Source organism: Schistocerca cancellata, chromosome 3, assembly GCF_023864275.1.
Source record: "Schistocerca cancellata isolate TAMUIC-IGC-003103 chromosome 3, iqSchCanc2.1, whole genome shotgun sequence".
Lineage (NCBI taxonomy): Eukaryota > Metazoa > Arthropoda > Insecta > Orthoptera > Acrididae > Schistocerca > Schistocerca cancellata.
Genome location: NC_064628.1, coordinates 555,455,356 through 555,469,881, shown reverse-complemented (window position 1 = coordinate 555,469,881; position 14,526 = coordinate 555,455,356). Strand labels below are relative to the sequence as shown.

At 40.8% G+C, this 14,526-nt stretch overlaps 1 protein-coding gene across 3 annotated transcripts in view; it reads right to left on the bottom strand.

Annotated features, from left to right (window-relative positions):
• Positions 1-14,526, bottom strand: part of LOC126175398 (protein FAM117B-like) — a 95,677-nt gene that overhangs the window by 12,004 nt on the left and 69,147 nt on the right. The window lies entirely within an intron of this gene.

Here is a 14,526-nt window from a genome sequence, read left to right as displayed (position 1 = left end):
AAGAAATGCTTCATGTTTCATGAGAAAGTTGCTATGTTTAAACAAGTGAAAACAATTTAGTACATGCTCGTCTTTTAAACTACCATGCAGAAGATAAAATCCTCCTGGTAAATGCATTATAAAGTGGCAATTCTGAAGTTTAATTTCACTGTATAAATATGGATACTGGCATCATGATAGTTAACTGACTACAATATTTAGATGGCTTTTTATCTGGGGAAAACCTCTCCAATTCTGTATGAAATCACGTACACCATTTTTTGGAGCTAAGGCAATTATTTTAATATCACCATCGCCAACAAGCTCCAGCCTTGCGGTAGGTCCAATGGAAACCAGCCTCTCTGTCATCTTCCTATTCTTCTCCTCCTCCTTTATCACATTCTAGTTCTCTTCCCTCTCATCTATACTTTCTTGTACTCTTGTCAATCACATGTCACTCCTGTCTTCTCAATCTTTAGCCCAGACATCCCAAATTTAACATTGCCATTGGTATCCTCCCACTTGCAACTTCATATGTCCACACTTCTACAGCTTTTATATCTCTATTATTGCCTTTTAAATGCTCCTCTTAGAGCAGTAGTTGTGTTGATGTGGTCTTTAGTGCAAAGAATGGTTTCATGTAGCTCTTCATCCTGCTCTCCCCTGTGCAAGCCTCTTCATCTCTGAATAACTATTGCAACTTAATCAATTTGAAACTGATAACTGTATTCATCCCTCAGTCTTCCTCTGCAATTTTTATCCCCTACCATTTATCTCAAATATCGAATTATTAGTAATAGCTTATATTATCTTCTTGTCCACTTATCTTCAATGTTTCACTTCTGTGCGAGGCTACACTCCAGACAAATACCTTCAGAAATGACTCTCTAACAATGGATGTTAAATTCCTGTTTCTTAGAAGTGCTTTTTGTGCCGTAGCCAGTTTGTATTTTATATTCTCTCCACTTTTGGTCATCCTGAAGTTTTCACCTGAGACGTTTTCACCTGTCTCATGTACCTAACTTCACCCTTTTCATTTCCATTTTTATATTCTCTAACCTTCTTAGCCAATTATGGGAGCTAAAACTCCACTCTCCAATCCACACAATACCGGTTTAATTTTTCCTGATGGCGATGTCCTTCTTAGTTGTCAACGCTCAAATATTCAAGTAGGTACTATTTTACCTCTGGAATATTTTACCAACAAAGATATCATTTAACTACACAGAAGAGCTGCAGGCCACCAAGAAAAATGATGTATGTAGTTTCTCCTTGCTTTCAGTCATTCACAGTGCCAGCACTAATGTTACAAGGCCAGATCAGTCAATCATCCAAATCGTTTTCGCTGCAGCTACTAACTAGGCTGCAGCCCCTTCCAGACCAACATGTTTGTCTCGCCTCTTCATGAATACCCTCCCACTGTGGTTGAATCTACATTATGGATATGTGAATCACGAGGTACTCAGGCCACCCCAACTTGGAAAGTCTTCGGGGAATGAGGGAGTTGTTCCCTCTTTTGGTAGATGAAAAATTTCTTGTAGCAGGTGTCTCATTTTCCACCTATGGAACCCTGTAACTCCAATTCAACTCCTCAATAACTTATTTCAGAGGCCTGTTTCCTGCATTTATCCTCTTTCTTCATTGCCAATGTTTAGGCAGGGTGAATTAAAATATGTACCCAATAGGTCTTATGCACGTTAATTTTGAATTTTTGAGGAATAAGTGTCAGAGAGTCACGGAAAGTCATAGGTGATAGCAGAGCACTGCTTAATTCAGGCTGTTGCTGAAAGTAAATAATTAAAAGCTGGCTACACCACAGTTAATATGCACAGTCAAAGTCTATTGCAAAGCATTGTTGATTCTTGTTTGAAAATTTGACTGTGCTGGGCTATTTACTGTACAGGGATGTGGCTTCCCAAACTGTCAATAACCCATAAATTTCCTTTGGATAAACCCACACCTCCACCCCACACCCAGTGGTTGACAGTACTGCACTGCAAGCACTGACATCCTTCTTGTCTTCTTTGGAGCTGAAGAACAGGCTTCTATCCATTGTGTACACTGCTGTTTGGATTCAGGTGTGTAGTGGTGGATCCACGTTTCATCCATTGTCACATACCAGCACAGATAGTCACTTCTACTTTTCTTAAAACGCACCAAACACTTTCTCGAAAGTGTCACGCAAATGAGAGTGTGAGCCAGAGCGAGCACACAGAGCACCCATCTTGTGCAAAGCTTTCTCATGTTCAGTTCCTGCTGCAAAATGTGTCCAACATGACCCTCTGATATCTCCACAGCATTAGCAATTTCACACATCTTTATACCCCTATCTTTCCTAAATCTCATCATACACTTTGTCAATGATTTCCAGCGTGCTTACCCTTTTTAGACATTCTCTGGATGGATCAGCTTGGATGATTTCATGGCCACATTTAAACTGCCCATTTCTTCATGGTAGAAGTTGAAGGTGAAGAGCCGCCATACACTTTTACAAGCCACAAATGAATTTTGGTTTGTATTAAAGCTCTTTTACAAAGAATTCAATCACTGCACACATAACAACTGCTTTAAATAAGTATTACCTGGAATTACTTGCAATTTTACATCTACATTTATATTCCGCGAGCCACCCAACGGTTTGTGACGGAGGGCACTTTACGTGCCACTGTCATTACCTCCCTTTCCTGTTCCAGTCACGTATGGTTCGCGGGAAGAATGACTGCCGGAAAGCCTCCGTGCGCGCTCGAATCTCTCTAATTTTACATTCGTGATCTCCTCGGGAGATATAAGTAGGGGGAAGCAATATATTCGATACCTCATCCTGAAACGCACCCTCTCGAAACCTGGACAGCAAGCTACACCGTGATGCAGAGTGCCTCTCTTGCAGAGTCCGCCACTTGAGTTTGCTAAACATCTCTGTAACGCGATCACGCTTACCAAATTACCCTGTGATGAAACGCGCCGCTCTTCTTTGGATCTTCTCTATCTCCTATCAACCCGACCTGGTACGGATCCCACACTGATGAGTAATACTCAAATATAGGTTGAACGAGTGTTTTGTAAGCCACCTCCTTTGTTGATGGACTACATTTTCTAAGCACTCTCCCAATGAACTCAACCTGGCACCTGCCTTACCAACAATAAATTTTATATGATCATTCCACTTCAAATTGTTCTGTACGCATACTTCCAGATATTTTACAGAAGCAACTGCTACCAGTGTTTGTTCCGCTATCATATAATCATACAATAAAGGATCCTTCTTTCTATGTATTTGCAATACATTACATTTGTCTATGTTAAGGGTCAGTGGCCACTCCCTGCACCAATTGCCTATCCACTGCAGATCTTCCTGCATTTCGCTGCAATTTTCTAATGTTGCAACTTCTCTGTATACTACAGCATCATCCGCAAAAGGCTGCATGTAACTTCTGACACTATCTACTAGGTCATTTATATATATTGTGAAAAGCAATGGTCCCATAACACTCCCCTGTGGCACGCCAGAGGTTACTTTAATGTCTGTAGACGTCTCTCCATTGAGAACAACATGCTGTGTTCTGTTCACTAAAAACTCTTCAATCCAGCTGGTCTGATATTCCGTAGGCTCTTACTTTGTTCATCAGGCGACAGTGCGGAACTGTATCGAATGCCTTCTGGAAGTCAAGGAAATTGGCATCTACCTGGGAGCCTGTATCTAATATTTTCTGGGTCTCATGAACAAATAAAGCGAGTTGGGTCTCACACGATCGCCGTTTCTGGAATCCATGTTGATTACTTCAGAGTAAATTCTGGGTTTCCAGAAATCACATGATACGCGAGCAAAAAACATGTTCTAAAATTCTACAACAGATCGATGTCAGAGATATAGGCCTATAGTTTTGCGCATCTGCTCGACGACGCTTCTTGAGAACTGGAACTACCTGTGCTCTTTTCCAATCATTTGGAACCTTCTGTTCCTCTTGATACTTGCGGTACAAGGCTGTTAGAAGGGGGCAAGTTCTTTCGCGTACTCTTGTGTCGAACCGAATTGGTATCCCATCAGGTCCAGTGGACTTTCCTCTGTTGAGTGATTTCAGTTGCTTTTCTATTCCTTGGACACTTGTGGTATTTCTCTGTGAAACAGCTTTGGAAAAAGGTGTTTAGTATTTCAGCTTTATGCGTGTCATCCTCTGTTTCAATGCCTTCATCATCCCACAGTGTCTGGATATGCTGTTCCGATCCACTTTCTGATTTAAGATAAGACCAGAACTTCCTAGGATTTTCTGTCAAGTTGGTACATATAATTTTACTTTCGAATTCACTGAACGCTTCACGCATAGCCCTCCTTACGCTAACTTTGACATCATTTAGCTTCTGTTTGTCTGAGAGGTTTTGGCTTTCGCAGTAGTTTCCTAACTTTGTTGTTGAACCACGGTGGGTTTTTCCCGTCCCTCACAGTTTTACTCGGCACGTACCTGTCTAAAACACATTTTACTATCGCCTTGAACTTTTTCCATAAACACTCAACATTGTCAGTGTCTGAACAGAAATTTTCGTTTTGATCTGTTAGGTAGTCTGAAATCTGCCTTCTATTACTCTTGCTAAACAGATAAACCTTCCTCCCTTTTTTTTATATTCCTATTAACTTCCATATTCAGGGATGCTGCAACGGCCTTATGATCACTGATTCCCTGTTCTGCACTTACAGAGTCGAAAAGATCGGGTCTGTTTGTTATCAGTAGGTCCAAGATGTTATCTCCACAAGTCTGTTCTCTATTTAATTGCTCGAGGTAATTTTCGGATAGTGCACTCAGTATAATGTCACTCGGTGCTCTGTCCCTACCACCCATCCTAAACATCTGAGTGTCCCAGTGTATATCTGGTAAATTGAAATCTCCGCCTAAGACTATAACATGCTGAGGAAATTTATGTGAAATGTATTCCAGATTTTCTCTCAGTTGTTCTGCCACTAATGCTGCTGGGTCAGGAGGTCGGTAAAAGGAGCCAATTATTAACATAGCTCGGTTGTTGAGTATAACCTCCGCCCATAATAATTCACAGGAGCTATCCACTTCTATTTCACTGCAGGATAAACTACTACTAACAGTGACAAACACGCCACCACCGGTCGCATGCAATCTATCCTTTCTGAACACTGTCTGTGCCTTTGTAAAAATTTCAGTGGAATTTATCTCTGGCTTCAGCCAGCTTTCCGTACCTATAACGATTTCAGCTTCCGTGTCTACTACCACGTGTGCCAACATAAGGGGGAAAAAATAACATGAGTAGTGATGGGATCTCTGGGCAAGGTCAAGAACTTTTCAGACAAACCTCATACAAACATAAGCAGCAAACTGCTACGTTGACAAGAAGCTAAACCGACTGTCCACCTGTTCTTTCCAACTCTTGTTGCAATAACTGTCAAAGACCTTGAGAAGGCTGCAAGCCTTTGGCTTGCAAGACTGTCTTACTACACAGCTAGCGAAAGCATTTAATAGAATCGACTGCACTTGACAAAACTTATCTTCACAACAGTTTTCAGGGAGCATCTGCCTTAACAAGACACCAAGAATCAATTATTACTAGTATTACCCAACATACTTGAGATCATGCTGTAACACACGCTAAATTGTCTGTGAAATGGATACAACAACAGCATACAATGAAAATAGCAGATCATTGATGGATTGTTACACATATTTTGGACCTCTCACTAGAATTTCCATTACTGCATATCACCACCCTTCCATTCCAAATTTCACTCTTTCGCAAGTTCCTCGTCTTTAATGACTGTCCTCAGTAGCTGTATACACCTACTCCACTTATACTCCATAGGCTACCGTTCACTCTGTGGTGGGAGGTACTTTGTGTTTCACTGTCACTTCCCCTTTTCTTGGCCCAGTCACAAATGGCACACAAAGAGAAACTGTTAATCTCTGTGAGACTTACAATCCCTCTAATTCTTCCTCCATGGTCTTTTTGTAAGATATAGGTATGAAGAAGCATTAGATCAGTTGCCTCTTCCTCTTAGGAATGTACGCGCTCTGAATTTCAACAGTGCACCACACAGTGCTGCAAAACATCTCTCTTAACATCTGCCACTAGAGGTGGGTGAGCATCTCCGTGACAATTTTGTGCTTATTAAATAAACTTTTGACAAAATATGCTGACTTCTTTAGGTCTTTTGTATTTCCTCTACTAATCATCCCTGGTAAGAGTCTCAGATTGGTGAGCAATATCGGCCAAATGAGATTTCTGTAATCTACTTCCTATCTACATGGACTATACTTCCTGAAGTTTCTTCTCCATCTGGCATGTGTGGTTTTATGCTGACATTCCTCATTAAATCACTCTATACACGTATTCCAGATATTTAATGGACATCGCTGTTATCAGTACTCTATCAGCAATTGTGTGATCATATAATAATCGCCTTTCAGTTTCTTTGTGCACAGTATGTTACATTTATTTATAAGCAACATTATGGAACACCAAAATCAGCTGTTTCAATTATTCTGAAGTTTCTTAAAACTGCATAAGACAAAAAGTTTTTTATGTTGAGGGTCAGCTGCCAATGCCTACACTAAGCATTACTCCCATGCGGTTTTTTTGTGCACTGCACTCAAAGTTTTTGGCATTACAACTTCACAATATGAATGAAAGAATCACCTGCAAACAGCCTCATGTATCTTCTGACATGGATAAACGAGAGAGAGAAGATCCAACAAAGAGCGGCACATTTTGCCATGGGATCATTTAGCCGGCACGAGTGTGTTATGGACATGCTCAACTAACTTCACTGGCAGACATTACAAGAGAGGCATTGTGCATCATGGAGAGATTTATTACTGAAATTTCGAGAGAGCACTTTTCGGTAAGAGTCTCCCAACATATTCCCCCCACCCCCCATGTACATCTCGCGTAACGACCACAAGGAGAAAATTTGAGAAATTAGAGCCAATATAGAGCCTTACTGACAACCATTCTTCCCATGCACGATTCACAAGTGAGACAGGATTGGAGGGCTCAGTTAGTGGTACAAAATTACCCTCTCCCACACCCCATCAGGTGGCTTGCAGAGTATAATGTAGATGTAGAAGGCTGAAGCTTTGTCACTTATTGATGATTCCTGTTGTCTCATCTCAGTCCTTCAGTCAATGTTTGACAATTATTCTTAACAATGTGACTGACTGGCATTGTTAAAGATGCCAGAAATTCATCCTCCATTGCCTGTTACCAACAATGGAGGGGAGAATGTTTGATAGTGCCAGCTACTTGTGCTGTCAAAACGTCATTTGTCATCAGCTGGGATGTTTGATAGTGCCAGCTACTTGTGCTGTCAAAACGTCATTTGTCATCAGCTGAAGATCTCAAGATGAAACCTGGCATGCAATATGTCGTGCTACATCCTATCTGTTAGTAACTCTTCAATTCAGTGTTAAAACTGTTCTGATGTTCTGTACTTTCTTATTTTGTTTATTAGGTAACAGAGCAGAAATGTACAGAAAACTTTCCAGAAACCAAGGAATCCTGGTACCTGGGTACCATTAGGTGTTGCCTTTTGGGTATCATGGACAAACAGAGCATGCTGGGTATCTCACAATCTTTGTTTGCAGAATCCATGTCAATTCCACTAGGAGCTTTTTTCTCCCAAGAAATATCATAATACATAAAGATAAAATGTTTTAAAATTCCAGATGCCAATTATATTAGCCTTTAGTTGTGTGCAAATTTATAACCCTTCTTGACCAGTCAAGTCTTATACCAATCACTTTGAAGACATTGGTCTTCATGTGAACTATGATACATTGCTGAGGAGCAGATTCTTTTGCATGTAGAATTGTCTAGGTATCAAATCAGGTCCAGTTGCATTTCCTCTGTTCAAGGATTTCAGTTGATTTTCCATCCCACAGTCACTTATACTAATATCTGCCAGTTTGGACATTAGTGCGATGGCCGAGAGAGAGAACTGAAGTATGATTCTGCTACAGGAAAACAAGTTCGGGAAAGAATGTAGTATTTCCATTTTCTCTCCATAACCAGTGTTTCAAGGTCATTAGGATCGAATGAGTGTCTGTACAGATGGCTTAGCTCTGCTTACTGCTTTAACAAAAGACTGAAGCAGCTGGAGATTTTCCATTTGACTGGTAAACAGAATTTTATTTTAGAATTCATGGACTGGTTCATGCAAGCCTCTCCTTACAATAACTTTGGCTTCAACCAGTTTTTGTTTGCTGACAAAGCTTTCTAATGACTGTTGAGCCACGGTGGCCTTTCCCAGTCTCACTACTTTGCTCGGCACATACCTATCGAAGAAATATTATACAATACTCCTGAGCTTCATCTACTTATTCTCAACGTTTTTGTACTCAGAGATGAATGGCTTGGCTTCTCGAGTATTCAAATGTTTCTTGTCACACTTACTAAGCAAAAACATCTTCCCACTTTTCTTGACATTTCTACAAGCATCCATAATTAATGATGCCATAACATCCTTATGATCAATGATTCCTTGGCTCCATATCTAGTATCTCAAAGTTCAGGCCTGTGTGTAACCACGGGACCTATGATGTTACCCTCATCAGTCTGTTCTCTGATTAACTGGTCAATCTAATTTGTGGATAAGGCATTTAGAACAATTTCACACACTGCTCTATACAGTGCAGCAAGTGACTGATAGTCAAACCGTGCAAATGTCTGTTAATTTATATACGTGGCCAATGTGGTGTGCTCCCAAAATTATTTTCAAAGCTTTTAAGACTGCCAGCCTTTCGTCTTATGTCAAGGTGCAATTTGTTCAAGATGTTAGCACAAGGATAAGCAACTTTTCTCGAAATTCTATACAAAAAAAGTAAAGACACTACACAAATAATAACATACAATGTAATAACATCATGGAATTTCCATAGTTTGATAACATTTATTATTGTTTATCAGAAACATTTCTGTTGTTAATGATGAATGCCATTGAGGAGTTAATGTGTCATCACATGAGAATGAATTATGAGACTAAGAATTCAAAGGTTTTTAAAGAGACATTTGTAATATGTTCAGTTGCCAACTTCCTGCGATGTTCTTATGACTACTTTATAGACCTCTGGTGCACTGCCTCATAAAGTCACTCCATAATACAGTATAACTGGAGGAAATATCATTTCTGGCAGAAGGTGAATCTAAAACATCCTTTAATATTTTTGCTTTATCATTTGAGTACAACTGTAACAGAAGCAGAGCAGTTATTTCAGAGGTGCCACAACATTTCCCTATTCAGTTAGCATTTTTACGCTTGTTGGTATCTTTAATATTGTTCTTTTTCTAATGACAGCATTGAACAGCCATGCAAGGGGAATGCAAGTGATGATCAAAAAATCTCGGGTTATTGGGGGTGACGTGTGTGAATTGACAATACAGAGGCATACCATATACGTAACTACATAAATATTAGATTAACATATGGTCCAAGGAGAAGTGTCAGCCTTTCCAGTCACCACTGGGGCAAAAGTCTGGATTACTGACTAATCTGCACTTTTCACATTAACTAATATGGCTTCGCTATGTTGGTAATGTGAGCACCTGAAAGCAAGGCGAAACTACATACACATTTCTGAACTGTATTGCATGACCGGACAAAATATTCAGGAATTAACATAATTCCCCATTTGGATCTCCAAGTGGGAATGACTCAGGAGAATGTGGTCTTCAGGAGCAATAAAACTGGCACTCTACAGGTCAGGGCACAGAGAATGATATGTTCCTTGATAAATTAGATCAGTTAGGTAACTTTAAAAAAGAATGAGTGTAGTGAAGACACACTTCTCTTCATGACCACCCACTGCCACCCACTTGCAGCTGCAGTTTTAGATGGTCCTTGGCCTCCTGCTGTTAATAAGGGTGTTTCGTTGCAGTAAGCGGAAGTGGGTGAATGAGGACGGCAAAAATCTTTTCATTCATATTTTGTTTATGGATAGCAGCTATACTTGCAAATGGTGGATGAACAGCATATTATGCTGTTAAATTACCTTTAAATGTAGCCGACCATGAACTTCTGGTATGTTCATAACAAAATGATCAGCACGCAGACAAATATTGAAACAGTGCAAGGCTATCATACGGGATGAAAGCACAATGGCCCACAGAAAGTCTTTGAAAGCACTGAATAGAACAATCCTTGACTTAAGAGAGAACAAATGTTTAATGGGAGATACGCCACATACGGTCAGGCAATTTTTGTCAAACTCTGCCTGCAGTTCTGAAACTGACATTAGCAGATGAAATGAATGCCTGTTTAAAAAATCGTTCATACGGCAGAACACAAAGTAATCAAGTGAGCACCAGAATTTGTGGAAAACCTTTAACAAACAGGAGATGACACCTATCTAACAAATGACGTTTTTGGCCAAATTATACTGGCAAATGAATTGCGCAATATTGCTGAAATACACACATCAAAAAAAGTTTTGCATCACTTCCGTTCAGAGAGTTCCAGAACCTGTACAGAAAATTGGAACAGAAATAAACGTAAACATAATTTCCGCTTAAACATCATTTCCGCCTTTTTTACTGCTCATAAAAACCACACATTGCATGTTGCATCACCCTACTGCAAGACCTTCAGAGGTGGTGGTCCAGATTGCTGTATACACTGGTACCTCTAATACCCAGTAGCACGAACCCTCATGCTTGTATTCGTCGTGACATACTATCCAAAAGTTCATCAAGGCACTATTGGTCCCGATTGTCCCTCTCCTCAATGACGATTCGGCGTAGATACCTCCGAGTAGTCGGTGGGTCACGCCGTCCATAAACAGCCCTTTTCAATCTATCTCAGGCATGTTCGATAGGGTTCATGTCTGGAGAACATGCTGGCCTCACAAGATGTGCACGCTGAGGGCACGTGAACTGTCATCCATGAAGACGAATGCCTCGCCAATATGCTGCTGATATGATTGCACTATCGGTCGTAGGATGGAATTCACGTATCATACAGCCGTTACGGCGCCTTCCATGACCACCAGCGGTGTACAACGGCTCCACATAATGCCACCCCAAAACAGCAGGGAACCTCCACCTTGCTGCATTCGCTGACAGTGTAAGGCATTCAGGCTGATCAGGTTGCCTCCAAATGCCTCCGACCATTGTCTGGTTGAAGGCGTATGTGACACTCAGCAGTGAAGAGAACTTGATGCCAATCCTGAGCTGTCCATTCAGCATGTTGTTGGGCCCATCTTTACCGCACTGAATGGTGTCATAGTTGCAAAGATGGACCTCGCCATGGACGTCGAGAGTGTAGTTGCGCATCATGCAGCCTACTGCGCACAGTTTGAGTCTTAACACGATGTCCTGTGGCTGCACGAAGAGCATTATTCTAAATGGTGGTGTTGCTGTCAGGGTTCCTCCGAGCCATAATCTGCATGTAACAGTCACCCACTGCGGTAGTAGCCCTTGGGCGGCCTGAGCGAGGCATGTCATCGACAGTTCCTGTCTCTCTGTATCTCCTCCATGTCTGAACATTGCTTTGGTTCACTGCGAGATGCCTGGACATTTCCCTTGTTGAGAGCCCTTCCTGGCACTAAGTAACAATGTAGACGCGATCAAACCCCAGTATTGACTGTCTAGGCATGGCTGAACTACAGACAACACGAGCCGTGTAGAAGCTCCTTGGTGGAATGACTGGAACTGATCGGATGTCGGATCCCCTCCGTCTAATAAGCACTGTCCATGCATGATTGTTTACATCTTTGGGCGGGTTTAGTGACATCTCTGAACGGTCAAAGGGACGATGTCTGTGATACAATATTCACAGCCAACATCTATCTTCAGGAGTTGAGGGAGCCGGGGTGATGCTAAACTTTTTTCATGTGTGTACTTGAACAACTAATACGTGAAGAATACGTGCAGGAATGCTGTTACACTGCCTCAAATTGAAGATTTAATTTGCCATCATTTTGCTGCAGAATCTGAATTTGCCGAAACTGTAACAGTATAAGACTCTGCATCAAACAACTGCAAAATATCATCATCAAAACCAGTACAATGGCTGGCAAAGAATCCGGCCTCTGGCGATTCTCGCGCCACTGCGTGAGTGCTTTCCAGGTCTCTGCCAGTCAGTCAGGCTGTGTACGCTGCCACGCAGCTCCTCTCAAACTGCACGGTATGTTCTGATATGTTTACATGGCCCTAATTCCGTTGTTGGTTCATGTTAATGTTCCACTCTTCATCGTTCGTGTTCAGGGGAGTTTTATCAGCATCGTATTTTATTTTTATTTTCTTGGTTATTGCTGCTCCCATCATTTAATTTTAAGATTCTTAAAATTTTAACTACCACTTTCACCAGATGACAGTATATTGGACGTGAATGGTGGGGAGTGGCTACAGGGCAATGTTCAACGTCACTATGTTATGAATAGCATATGTGAGTACTTTCTTGTTTCATTCAAAACATTGGCTATTTAAAAGTTTAATTTACACCTCAGAATTGGGGGATCGAATGGTTTATATGAGCTCATATTATTTTTTGTACAGATTGCTTGAGGGTGCATCGGTAAGTGGTGCAAAACCGGTCGCAGAATTAATAAAAATCATTCATACAGCCAGTGCAGAATTTTCTTTGAAAAAATTCTGAACTTTGGCTGTGGTTACCTGCCCTACAAAACAACATTTAGAAAACAGTCCCTCTGATGGCTTGGAATGTCTTAAGCTGCATTAGTATGGTCTAATAAAGTCCCAAAAACACGTACTGTCACAGAACTTGATGCATTCTAGCATGTCTACCAGAATGGATTGTGAAACATGCTCCAAAGCAGAGGCTGTTAATGTTTAACCTCAACACCTATTCAACTATTAAGCATAAAGTCTCTCCCCCCCCCCCCCCCCCCCCCCCCTATGTCACCCACTTCAAAACCGTTTACAATCCATTAACAAATAATAAGTGCCTTGTTCTATGCGAAACATAGCATACCAGTGCAATGAAGCATGGCAAAACTCACAGTGATAAAGGCAATGTAAGAGCTCGGGCTTAAAATCCTCAGGTTTCCAAACCCCAAACCCTCTCATAGCATTATATGTGCTCTTGCTCATTATTTATCATCATCACTGTAGCACATCATCATTATTGGACATAATAGTTATGGCAAGCACTACCCTCCCAGCCAACTTAAATTTTCTTTGAGTAAGTGATCTCACTTTTAGCACTCCAAAGCATTAAGTGCCACCCAAATGTGGCAGTCACTATGTAGGACTGAAACTAACTTAACTCACAGATGAAAGAGTTCCAAACCATCTACTCATTTTTCACCCAGCCAGTATCAACACCTTCTGAACAAATGGAATATTATGATTCCTGCATCCAAGTAAAGACAGTGGTGCTAGTTAGTATGGGGAAAGGAAACTGAGAATGAACTGTATCATATCTCTCCCTCTTCACATAATTTCACAGGCACTGCCAACTGATACCAGAAATTTCTTCCTTGTACATTACCAATTTCAAACAGACTTCTAAAAAGAAATATGTAGAATATGGACTGGTAACGTAACTAGATACATCATCTTCAGCAATACATTTTGAAGCAAAGAATTGACTAGTTGACATTGCATCCTTACTCTGAACCGAGTGGGGACACTCTTGAAGATGTATCACATTTTTGTATGGCAGGCCAGACTAACTACTTCTAAAAATTGGGGAGGGGGGGGGGGGGCGGAGAAGCAGCAGCAGCAGCTTGGTAGCATCACACTGGATGGTCATAGTTACTGTCACACTAGATAGGGACACCCTGTTTGTTGGTGACATCACACATACCTGCTATACACTACAGCCTCCCTCATGAAGGACTTCAACAATCAGAACAGCTGGTCTTATGTTTTACATCTTGTTATGAAGTTACAGAATTCCCATCTCTCTAATCTCCTAGCCACATCGCTTGTACTTTTTCATATTACTGGTATAGAAATAGTTTCTATGCAGTCTCTCGTAGCAGAACTTTGCAACTTTCCTGATAACATGTTGAGATGCCAAGTGCTTATCATTAAGTCCTTTGAAATAGTTTGCCCATCGATGGCTCTTCCAAACCACGAATTTATAGAGGTACCACAAATGCACCATATTTCCTTCATCCTCATCTATTGTGTAAAATTTTTTTCCTGATGAGAAGCACTTTGGAAATTTTCCTCTGCATGATTTTCTTACAACTTCTACTCTTACATCTGCAAGCCCAAGATGTATGTCAGCTTATTTTGTGTCTTTACTGATATCTCAGCATTGACATCTACCATCTTACAGCCCGTAAGATCAAGATTTTACATAGATTGGCACAAAGCTGTAACTGTTCCTGCTAAGAATCACTTGGTTTGTAAAATAAGAGATATGAAGCACATATCCTGATGGAATGGCTATGTGGATCATAATACACTGGTATGCACAACTTAAGGACAAAAGCAACTTTCGCATGAAGTGTCACTGTCAAGTAACATAGATCGATGAAACTTGGACCTTACACAGAAAGAAATGCTACAGTATTTTACAAAAGGTAACTGAAACAAATACACTATGAGACAAACAGAAATTACATG